Source organism: Eleutherodactylus coqui, unplaced genomic scaffold (assembly GCF_035609145.1).
Source record: "Eleutherodactylus coqui strain aEleCoq1 unplaced genomic scaffold, aEleCoq1.hap1 HAP1_SCAFFOLD_69, whole genome shotgun sequence".
NCBI lineage: Eukaryota > Metazoa > Chordata > Amphibia > Anura > Eleutherodactylidae > Eleutherodactylus > Eleutherodactylus coqui.
The window spans coordinates 604,644-617,634 of record NW_027102161.1 but is presented as its reverse complement, the minus strand read 5'-3'; positions in this window follow the sequence as shown (position 1 = coordinate 617,634).

Below are 12,991 nucleotides of genomic sequence, written 5' to 3'. Positions count from 1 at the left end.
TTAGGGCCACTGTGGGGAACACTTACTACTTAGGGCCACTGTGGGGAACACTTACTACTTAGGGCCACTGTGGGGAATACTTACTACTTAGGGCCACTGTGGGGAACACTTACTACTTAGGGCCACTGTGGTGAACACTTACTACTGGGGCCACTGTGGGGGGGGGGGGGGGGTCACTATTACTGCAGAAGCCACTATGGGGGGTCACTATTACTGCAGAAGCCACTGTGGGGAGGGCACTATTACTGCAGAGGCCACTGTGGGGGACACTATTACTGCAGAGGCCACTGTGGGGGGGAGGGGGGGGTCACTATTACTGCAGAGGCCACTGTGGGGGGGGGGGGGGGAGGGTCACCATTACTGCAGAGGCCACTGTGGGGGGGTCACTATTACTGCAGAGGCCACTGTGGGGGTCCCTTTGGGGGAACACTACTACTGCAGAGGCCATTGTGGGGGTCCTTTTGGGGGAACACTTACTACTGGGGCCACTGTGGGGAACACTTACTACTGGGGCCACTGTGGGGAACACTTACTACTTGGGGCCACTGTGGGGAACACTTACTACTTGGGGCCACTGTGGGGGGGGGGGTCACTATTACTGCAGAGGCCACCTCTTTAAGACTCATCACATCCCCCATGTACTGTCTGCTGCTCCTCATCACATCCCCCATATAATGTCCTCTCACCTTATCCCATCCCCAATATACTGTCCTCTTCCTTCATCACATCCCCCATATACTGTCCTCTCCCCTCATCACAGCCCGCATATACTGTCCTCTCCCACTCATCACATCCCCCAAATACTGTCATCTCCCCCTCATCACATCCCTCATATACTGTCCTCTCCCCTCATCACATCCCCCATATACTGTCCTCTCCCCTCATCACATCCCCCATATACTGTCCTCTCCCCTCATTACAGCCCCCCATATACTGTCCTCTCCCTCATCACATCCCCCATATACTGTCCTCTCCCCTCATCACAGCCCGCATATACTGTCCTCTCCCACTCATCACATCCCCCAAATACTGTCATCTCCCCCTCATCACATCCCTCATATACTGTCCTCTCCCCTCATCACATCCCCCATATACTGTCCTCTCCCCTCATCACATCCCCCATATACTGTCCTCTCCCCTCATTACAGCCCCCCATATACTGTCCTCTCCCTCATCACATCCCCCATATACTGTCCTCTCTCTCATCACATCCCCATATATTGCCCTCTCTCTCATCACATCCCCCCATATACTGTCCTCTTCCCCTCATCACATCCCGAATATGCTGCCCTTTCCTCATCACATCCCCCATATACTGTGCTCTCCCTGATCACATCCCCCATATACTGTCCTCTCCTCCTCAACACATCCGCCATATACTGTCCCATTCCCCCCATCACATCCCCCCATATACTGTCCTCTTCCCCTCATCACATCCCGCATATGCTGCCCTCTCCTCATCACATCCCCCATATAGTGTCCTCTCCCTCATCACATCCCCCATATACTGTCCTCTCCTCCTCAAGACATCCGCCATATACTGTCCTCTCTCATCACATCCCCCATATACAGCCCTCTCCTCCATCACAGCCCCCATATACTATCCTGTCCCCCACATCACATCCCCCATATACTGTCCTCTCCCCTCATCACATCTCCCATATACTGTCCTCTCCCCTCATCACATCCCCCATATACTGTCCTCTCCCCTCATTACAGCCCCCCATATACTGTCCTCTCCCTCATCACATCCCCCATATACTGTCCTCTCTCTCATCACATCCCCATATATTGCCCTCTCTCTCATCACATCCCCCCATATACTGTCCTCTTCCCCTCATCATATCCCGCATATGCTGCCCTTTCCTCATCACATCCCCCATATACTGTGCTCTCCCTGATCACATCCCCCATATACTGTCCTCTCCTCCTCAACACATCCGCCATATACTGTCCCATTCCCATCACATCCCCCCATATACTGTCCTCTTCCCCTCATCACATCCCGCATATGCTGCCCTCTCCTCATCACATCCCCCATATAGTGTCCTCTCCCTCATCACATCCCCCATATACTGTCCTCTCCTCCTCAAGACATCCGCCATATACTGTCCTCTCTCATCACATCCCCCATATACAGCCCTCTCCTCCATCACAGCCCCCATATACTATCCTGTCCCCCACATCACATCCCCCATATACTGTCCTCTTCCCCATCACAGCCCTGTGTACTTCCTCCTCCCGCGCTCCACCGCCCTGCGCTCTTGTTCTCTGCGGGCCTGATAAAGAGGGTAAACACCACAAGAACAAGCAATGCACCAATTACAGAGCCTCCAGTCAGCGCTCCCCATGTACTGAAGGAGCTAAGCAGTGATTGGCTAGCCTCCTGTCAGCTCTCCCCCATGTACTGTACGAGCTGTGCAGTGATTGGCCAGCCTCCAGTCAGCGCTCCCCTTGTACTGCGGGAGTTGAGCAGTGATTGGCTACGGCTCGGCCTGTCAGCGCACGGCTTATTTCCCGCTCCTCAGCGGCCAGTGCTCTCCGGGCCTCAGCAGAAGAGAGCCTGCGGAGGAGATAGTTGGCTGCTGTAGGCGGAGCCTCGGGGCTGGACGCCCTGGTGCTTAGTCCCCCTTCTCTGTCCCTGCTGCGTGCTGTGCAGTTACTGAGTGCCCTCTATTCACTGATATACTCATGCTGGGCAGTAATCACACAGGGCAAACAGATCCAGGACCGCCTAAAATGCACCAGATGTCTCCCAGTGAGGGCGGTGTCACATCTGAGCTAAGGGCAGTGGCGTAGCAAGCTGGGTGCAGGATGCCCCTGGTGCTATCAGTGAGGGGGTGACAGCTCAGCCATTTGGCGGGTGAAGGAGCTACTATTGGAGCTGCTGCAGGAGAACCAGCGCCTACTGGCCGTCCTGTCCTCCCTCTGCCCGATGCGACGTGTGACTGACTGGCTGCAGATTAGCTTCCCGCACAGCCCAGTCTGCCATAAGCCTCTCACAGAGCCCACACTACCCCCTAGCGCCGACTAATCTTTTCTATTCAGTCCTGACATGAGGGAAGGGGGGGGGGCAGAATCATGTGATACCCTGTGTGGGAGGAGTGAGGGATCACATGACCATGGAGATCAGTGGATTCAGGACTATGGTGTGTGTGTTGGAGCTGTGGGGGTCGGGATGGATGGAGTGGGTGGAGCTGTGTGTGTGATGTCTGGGGATCAGGATGGATGTAAGCTGTGTGTGTAATGTCTGGGGATCAGTATGGATGTAGCTGAGCTGTATGTGTGTGATGTCTGGGTATCAGGATGGATGTAGCGGAGCTGTGCGTGTGTGATGTCTGGGGATCAGTATGGATGTAGCTGAGCTGTATGTGTGTGATGTCTGGGTATCAGGATGGATGTAGCGGAGCTGTGTGTGTGATGTCTGGGGATCAGGATGGATGCAGCGGAGCTGTGTGTGATGTCATTGGACATCACACACACAGCTCTTTCCTCCATGTCACACAGTATGCCCCTAATAGTTCTTCCCCTCTTATCATACAGTGTTCCCTTGACACTCCCCCTGCCTTATCCTACAGTATGCCCCTAATATTGAAAAAGGGCCAATGCTGTCCCTATCTTCAAAAGGGGAAGAAGGTAGATCCAGGAAACTACAGGCTTGTGAGCCTAACATTTATAATTATTACACAGCATGTATGCAAGTACTTGGATAAAAATAGAGTAATTAACCAGAGCCAGCATGGATTTGTAACAAACAAGTCATGCCAGAAAAATCTAATTTCCTTCTATGACAGAATAACCAAGTGGGTTGATCAGGGAAATGCGCTGGATATAGTATATCTTGACTTTAGTAAAGCATTTCTCATACCATACTTATTGAAAAAATGACCAAGTATGGGATTGATAAGGCAACTGGTAGGTGGATTCACAACTGGCTGAGTGATCGTACTCAAAGAGTGGTCATAAATGGCTGCACATCCAAGTGGAAGAATGTATCAAGTGGGGTACCACAAGGCTCTGTCCTAGGCCCAGTGTTGTTCAACATTTTTATAAATGATCTGGAGAAGGGAAATAATGGTAAACTGATCAAATTTGTTGACGACACAAAGCTAGGAGGGATAGCTAACATTGGGGAAGAGAGAGAGAGTATTCAAAAAGATCTAGAATAGCTTGAACAGTGGGTGGCGACTAACACAATGATATTTAACGAGGAGAAATGCAAAGTCCTGCATCTGGGCAAGAAAAATAAAAATAGCACATAAAGAAGGGGAGGAATTGGGCTAAGCAGCAGCACATGCCGATATTCACTCAGCTGCGGTGCTAATCCCGGCGCACACTGTGACGTTAATGTGCAGCCGGGATCCTCCTCTCACCTCCCCTGACGTTTCCTCTTAGGTTCCGCGAGAGCAGGGAAAGGAGGCTTCCGGCAGCGTACACTGAGGTCAGACTGTGCACCTGGGATCAGCGCCGCTAGCAGTGCCAAGCAGAGGAGCAGCAGCGCCTCATGAGGAGGAAGGGGTAAGTATATGGGTCTCAGGAGGGTGCTATAACTACTGGGGTCGCTGTGGGATGTCACTATTACTTCTTGGGGCGCTGTGGGATGCCACTATTACTACTGTGGGCCGCTGTGGGATGTCACTATTACTACTGAGGACTGCTGTGGAATGTCACTATTACTCTTGGGGCCACTGTGGGGTGTCATTATTACTACTGGGGCCGCTGTGGGGTGTCAATATTACTACTGGGGCTGCTGTGGGGTGTCACTATTACTGCTTGGGGCCGCTGTGCGATGTCACTATTACTACTGGGGCCGCTGTGGGGTGTCAATATTACTACTGGGGCTGCTGTGGGATGTCACTATTACTACTGAGGCCACTGTGGCATATCACTATTACTACTGGGGGCCGCTGTGGGATGTCACTATTACTGCTACTGGCTGCAGTGGCATGTCACTATTACTACTGAGGCCACTGTGGGATATCACTACTACTGCTGGGGACTGCTGTGGGATGCCACTATTCCCAATGCCGGACTATCACAAGTCTTTGTGATTGAGTGAACCCACCGGGTGCCCATGAAGCCGCCCATACCAGGCGCACCACCTAGACCCTTGCTGGTTAAACTACTCAACTCTCGTGATAGAGATATAATTTTACAAGCTGCTAGAAAAAGAGGACCTCTGCGATATGACAACGCCACAGTTTCCATATTCCCAGATTTCTCAGCGGACCTCCAAAAACAGCGAGCATCGTTCTTGGGAATTAAAAGGCAACTTCGAGACCTGCAGCTCCCGTACTCCATGATGTACCCGGCACAACTATGAGTGACAAACGGAGACCGTGCCCGCTTCTTCTCTACCCCATCCGAAGCAGAAGAGTGACTGGCTACCAGACGTCGTTCAGAAGGGCCGTAATGTATACATAACCCCACTCATTTCTTCCTCCAGGTGCCAGGACTCCCGTGTAAACACACGAACATACCTTTAAAAGCCACATGATTGCGCATCAGAAACTGTGCCCCAGACATACCGAGACCATATCTGAGACTGAGACACAGGACTGAGACTCCTGCAAACTATTGTGGCTGCTCGACTTGCTCCCCCCCCAAGGATGGCGGTGAGCCGTCCTCTCCCTTGGTACCATTAATCCCCCCCCCCCCCTTCCTTCTGACCTATCATATACCTCCTCCCCCCCCCCCCTTCTCCCCCTCCTGTCTTCTGCTCCGGGCATAGCAAAATTTATCATTTATATAGAGAAAGGTAACATGGAAGTGCCCAAAGAGGAGAGATCCCCCCCCCCCCCCGCAAGGGGGCCCACCTAGATGATGCCCACCAGGCTAAAGTCGGCCTCTATTATTGATCTATATAACAGTATCTCAAGTATAGCCCATATTAAAGCTATGCTAAGTAGGTTCCCCCTAATACCAGTTCGCCACGCATACTATCTCAACAGAAAAAGCATTTAAAGTTTGTTCCAAAATAAGCTGTTTAAGTGTTAAGTTGGTAGTATACTACCGTAATGTTAACAAATTGTACGCATCAAGAGCTCCATGATGATCTTAAAAATGCACTGAAATACTGCTGCATGATGTATAATAAGAATGTAACCGAGTGTCGGGGTGGGACTCCTGACGGTCGGAACAATATAAAGAAATTCATCCGGACCCGATCGACTCTCCCCAGACTATGGCGGGGATAGTTTTTGTGTCCTGGAATGTCAGGGGCATGGGATCAGCCAGAAAGCGATCAGCAATAAATTATTTAGTACGCTCCTGGCAACCACATGTGCTGTGCCTGCAGGAGACCCACCTGACACCTGAAACTACAAAAGTCCTGTCGAAACCGTGGATACAGTGGTCTGCCCATTCATGCCACACATCCTACTCCAGAGGGGTGTCTCTATTAATAGGAAGGTCGCTCAGATGGGAGATGGAACAACTTAGGAGAGACCCGGAGGGTAGATACGTCTTTGTGAGAGCCAGAATCAATAACGACCCATACGTCCTTTTGTGCTGCTATAACCCACCTCCGGCGACAACAGCCATCTTAGCAGACGGCATCCAATGCGCATCATTCTCGCCAGACGCAACGATCGTCTGTATGGGAGATATGAACATAGTAATGAATCCCACTATTGATAGATTCGAAAGTGGTGCTCGGAGGGAGGGAGACACAATATGACCCGCGTAGCCTCTATTATATCAGTGACGGGCTGGCTAGATCTATGGCGCATATTCCACCCACAACAAAATGAGTTTACTTGCCACGCAGCCCACAACCATGCACTTAGTCGAATAGACTATATATTTGGGTCCCCCTCACTATTTCCCAAAATTGAATCCATAGAGTTCCTCCCTCGAGGGATCTCAGACCCCTCACCAATCCGCATGGCTCTTAAAAACCCAGGCCCGGCCACAATTACGAGACTAAAGGTGCATCCATTCTGGCTCTCGCTATTTGGCCCCAAAGACTGCATACCGGACCAGATCCAGATATACTACGAAGCGCACTAGGCACACACGGATATAATGCTAGTGTGGGAGGCATTCAAACCGTACCTTAGAGGTTGCTTTAGATCCTCAATCTCCTTTATTAAAAAAGCCACCGCAAGGAAAGGAGAACTCCTAGCAGAGCAATGTCAACAACTAGAAAAGGAATTTGTCGCTGACCCTACAGATACCAAAAGAGGTAGATGGCTACAGACAGGTAGAGATTACTTAATATATCTAAAAGAAAAAGCCCAGAGAAACCTCGTCTTTACTCGGCAATCCTTTTTTGAATTAGGAAACCAGTCCAGCAAATTACTAGCCTACATGGCAAGACAGGAGACCGCCCCACCGTCTGTTCTAAGAATTAAATCAGCTGAAGGAATAACGCTCACAGACCCAAAAGACATCCTAGACAGGTTTCAGCAGTTCTATGATGACCTCTACCAATCGCGAACAGACTACTCACCTGCAGAACTAGAGTCTTACCTAGCCGACATAACATTCCCAGTATTGCAAGATACCTCTAAGACCCTATTAGACTCCCCCATTACAGAGGAAGAGATAGAGGAGGCAATAAATGATATGGCAAAAAATAAGACACCGGGTCCAGATGGACTCCCAGTGGAGGTCTACCTACACTACAAAAAGGAAATAATGCCGCACCTGCTCTCCCTATACACATATATATTCGACAAAAACCAACTCCCAGAATCAATGTTAGAAGCCAATATAGTCCTTATTTTAAAACCAGATAAAAACCCAGAAGATTGTGGTTCATATAGACCAATTTCCTTATTAAATACAGACTACAAAATCCTCACTAAAATATTGGCCTCTCATTTAAACCAAGCCATTAAGGAAATTATACACCCTGATCAATCTGGCTTTATCCCAGGAATGTCTACATCAGACAACATCAGAAGGACGCAGGTGATTACACAGGTGGGATGGAGGTGGAGGTCAGATTGGGCCTTGGCCTCACTAGATGCGGCTAAGGCATTCGATTCAGTTGAATGGCCATATTTTTTTTTTTTTTTAAACTTTGTCTTTATTAAGCGGGTCTGGACAAACATGTAACATTACAGTATTTTTGCAGGTTCTTTTTTCCGTATCAGTCTTGGTTGTCCCAGCCTGCATTTTTTATATTATTTATATTAAACTAAACAAAATAAAACAAAACATTGAAACAGACAGATTATATACATGAAATCTAACCTTTGACCCATTTTGACCACGGATATTTTTGGTCTACTGACCTGTATGTTGAGGATCTTCAAAGTTTTCGGAGGCCCCGCAGGCTATGGCACGATTTGTAGATCACCCTAAATTAGTGTGTCTCCCATTGCTATCTGTTCCTGGAACCAGCAGGTGTAGTAGAAGCAGTTTCTTAATTTGTCTTTTACCCTTTGTGGTAATAATTGAATGAAGCTCCACCAGGTTTCAAAGAAGGTTTGTACCTTCTTTTCTTTGAAAAGTGAAGTTTCCGCCCAATCCATCTGGAACAGGAACGCTAGCTTGTCCAGGAACAGTCTGAATGGGGGCCCTGATGGTTGTATCCATGTTTGTAAAATGGCTTTTAATCCCGCTGCTGCTATGAAGTGCAGTAGTTTTCTAACGCCTCTCGAGCAGTGGTAGACTTCAGAGTCTAAGTAGCCAAATATTGCCCATGTTGGTTCTTGTGGGCAGAAGTTCGTCAGGTGTGTTTTTGTGTACTCTCCTATCCGTGTCCAGAAGTCCTGTATTGGGGGGCATGTCCATAGGTTGTGATATAAGTTTGCATATGGCGCCTGGCATTTGAGGCAATTTGGGGTGTCGTAAGTTCCTATTTGAAATCCCCTACTTGGGGTTATGTATGATCTGTGGGCATTTTGCAGTCTCATCTCCAGAAATCTGGCTGATGGTAAGTATCTGTGTGCTGAGGTCAGAGACTTCATTATCAAGGTTGGTGTGAAATCAGGATTGTCCCTGGCCCACTTACCAACCCCCGAGTCAATGTCATCTTGCTCCCTCATATTTCTTATTATCCTGTACAGCTTGGAGATCATTCCCTGTGGGCCTGTTTTCCTAGCCGTCCATATGTCATTTGCTTGTACCCAGTCAGGTTCTCGAAGTCGTGGTATGAGTTCTGTGATATAGTGTCTGACTTGAAGGTATGAAAATAGTGGGATTTGGATCTCAGGGTATTTTTGTTTCGTTTCGTCATATGTTAGGATTCGTTTTTCCTCTGTGTGCAGCAGTCTGTCTATTGTGTGTATTCCTTTGGTCTCCCATTCCGCGAATATATTATGGGGATTACCGTCTTGAAAGTTGGGGTTGTTCATTATCGACAGGTATGGCGATACTTGGGGTGATGTTTGGTTATCTTTGCGCAGTTTATTCCATGTTTTCCAGGCCGTTAATATCAGGGGGTTCTTTTTGATTTTTCCTGGGAGTTCTGCGTATGAGCAGTGGAGGATATTCTGGAGTCGTGTTGGGCCGGCCATTTCTTGTTCGAGTGGTTTGTTTGTGAAGTGTGACTTGGAATGAATCCAGTCATGAATGATTCGTGTTTGTGCCGCTAGGTTGTAGTCTCGTATGCTGGGTAAGTTGGTTCCTCCGTTCTCTCTGTGCTTATGTAATATTTTGAGCGCGATGCGTGGTCTTTTCCCTCCCCATATGAATCTCCTGTACAGATAGTTTATTTTCTTTATGTCTTTTAATTTTAGGAATATGGGTAGTGAGTGTAGGATGTATAATAGACGTGGAAATTCTATCATTTTTAATAGGCTCACCCTTCCCAGAAAAGAAATCGTGAAGTTTTTCCATGTGCTTAGGGTCGCTTCTAATTTTTTGATATGGGGATCTATGTTTGTGTTATATAATTTGGAAGGGTTTCTTGTGATTTGTACTCCCAAGTATTGTATTGCGTGTTTTTCCCACTTAAATGGATACTGCATTGCCCATGGGGGTTTGGCCTGTCCCCTAAGAAGTAAAGCCTCTGTTTTGTCTAGGTTTAAAGTGTAACCCGAGAGTTTGCCGATTTTTTCCACGTCCTGTAATAGGGGTGTTAGTGTTTCCCTAGGGTTGTCTATCACCAGTAAAAGATCGTCTGCAAATGCTTCTACTTTTATCTTTGTCCCTCCGCATGTGGCTCCTGTAAATAGCGTTGTTTGTGTCAAGTATCTAAGCAGTGGATCTATTGATAGATTAAACAACAGTGGTGAAAGGGGGCAGCCTTGTCTAGCCCCTCTAAAGAAGTCTATGTTGGGAGTATTAAGGCCGTTGACTGTGAGAGTCGTGGTGGCCCTTGTGTGCATGGTGTCTATATAGTTCATAAAAATCTGTCCAAAGCCTCTTTTTTCCAGCAGTCTGTTTAAATATGGCCAGGCCATTTTATCAAAAGCTTTTTCTGCGTCCAGACTCAGCAGCATTGTAGTCTGGCTCTCGGGGTTTTGTGCTATGACCGTCGCCGCTATGGCGGCTCTGATGTTTTTTAAAGCACTTCTCCCTTGTGTAAAGCCTTTCTGTGCTGGATCTAGTATGGACGGGAGGATTAGCTGGAGTCTGTCGGCTAGTATTTTGGACAGGAATTTATAATCGCAGTTTAACAGCGCTATTGGTCTGTAGGATTTTGGTTCTGTCTGGTCTTTGCCCGGTTTGGGGAGTAGTATCGTTCTTGATACTCCAAAGTCCTCTGCTTGTGTGTCGTTTTTGTATATTGTGTTGTACAGTTGGGTCAGTACTGGCACCATATCTGTTATTAGTATTTTATAATATTCCGTCGAGAATCCGTCGGGGCCTGGTGTTTTTCCCCCTAGTGCCCTCGAGATCGCCCCTCTTACTTCTTCCTCCCGTATGTCAGCGTCTAGTAAAGATGTTTGTTCTTCTGTTAGTTTTGGTAGGTTCACAGATTCTAGGAAACTGTTTATGTCCTGCATGTTTGTTGGTTCATTTTTGACACCTCTTGTTCCACCAGTGTTCCACCATTTTTCATGTTGGTGCATTTTTGACACCTCTTGTGCCACCAGTGTTGCCTGGGTTATGTCCATGTTGTTATTCATTGGTTGGTCATTAGTTTGTATGGCGGAAGTGTCCATTGTCTCGTGGTCGGTGTCTGGTAAGACCGTGGTACATGGTGGGGGGGGTTCTTCGAAGGGGATGTAGGTTGGTGTGTGCTTTTGCTTTCTCTTTCTTTGATGTTTTTGGCAGCTTTGTTCTTTTGTTGTCCTCCCATAGATGTTTTGTCTGTGTTTGGCTGGCGTGTTGCCCTTGTTGAGGTGCCCGCGTTTTTTTCGTTTAGATATTTGTCCATGTTTTTTTTTTTTGTTTTTTTTTAAGTCGAGTGGTTATGCGGGTTGATTTGCTGAGATGTCTTCCCTGTTCTTGAGGTATTTCTGGTTTTATTGCAGTTTAATTTTGTTGTGGATGTGGCTTATCTTTCATTATCTATTGCTCCATCTCTGTTTGTCTGGGGTCTTTGGTTCGCTCCGCGACTAATGTTCCTGCTGGTTTCGTTTTGTCGCTTTTATCTCCCCCACTCCTGTTTTTGGTGTACTTTAATTATTCTGTTTTGTGCTGTCTGTGCTTTCTCTCCCCTCTTTTCCTTATTTCCCCCCCCCCCCCCCTGTTGCTGTTTTGTTCTTTAGGGATTTGTCAGGGGTTAAATTCGAATGATAGTCCCTTGGGATCTTTTCTGTGGTATGTACTGGGTTTTGTGTTTTTCTTGAGGTTGGGATGGGGCTCGTGTGGTAGTTATGGTTGGCCACTGTTCTTGGGCTGTTCCCCCCCCCCTCTCTCTCTTTGAAGGGGATCTCTGTGCCTCTGTTGCGTTCTGGGGCCCTCTCTGCAGCGTTGGTGTGGCTGTGTGGTGTCTTCACACTTCTTTGCTGCCTCTCGGCTCCTTCCCCTGCCTGGTGTAATGGGCGGGGCTTATTGTGGGCGTCGCTGTCGAAATTTAGGCCGTGGCCTCTGCTGCCGCTAGGCCGCTGCGTCCCCACAGGTTTTCGGGGGGGGGGGGGGGGGGGGGGTCGCCGGTTCAGGGGGGGGGTTTCTCCTTACCAAAGTATTATTCTTTGCCCGCAAAGCAATAGCCCTACGTTGGATGGACAGACGTCCTCCGACACTCTCGAAATGGCAGAATATTATTAACACCATTTTGCCATACGAAAAATAGTATATAAAATAGAAAATGCCCTGAAAAATTCAATAAGGTTTGGGAAAGATGGTGCGGATCAACGTACACAGTATTCACGCAAGATCGATTACAGGACCTGCTGAGGGCAACGATACCTAGGAATGCTCGGTAAAACGAACGAATGTTACCGCCTTCCACTGATACCATGAGAAAATGTACTGACGCACTGTATTCAACTACTGCATATATCAATGTAACGTATTCAAGTTTTGATGACATGAGCACAAGGAGCCTATGATGTATTCAAAGTTATTTATTCATGTATTGTACAAAATACATACTGTTCAATAAAACGAGTTTAAAAAAAATATATATATCACAATGCCGCTTATATTTAGATATGGATTGCCTGCAGTAGTGCTGCAGCCGCTTGTATCGTCGCAGCCATGGCATAATATATTGATTGCCTGCAGTAGTGCTGCAGCTGCTTTTATTTGCTTAATAATATATGTAATTAGTTGTGTAGTTTTCATATTCAAAAATACTATATGTTACAACTATTTATATTTAATGTTTCCCAAATCCGCAACATTTTAACAACCTTATACATTAGACCAGGGATGGACCATATTAAACACACTGCTTTAATCATTAATGCTGTACAAACAACAACACTACATTTTTTCACTCTCAGGATGGCTACCTAGCTAAGAGATATACACACCCCGCTGGAACGCACCCTTTGGAGCACATGACACTCGAGGGAGGCCATCCAATGTCCAGTGGAACGGGCGCTGGAACGCAGCGCCCGTTCGGGATAACGTTTCACATAGCTAATATCCCTAGTTACATCACAACTAGGTGCCGTGACAGCACCCGGGCGAGCGAGCT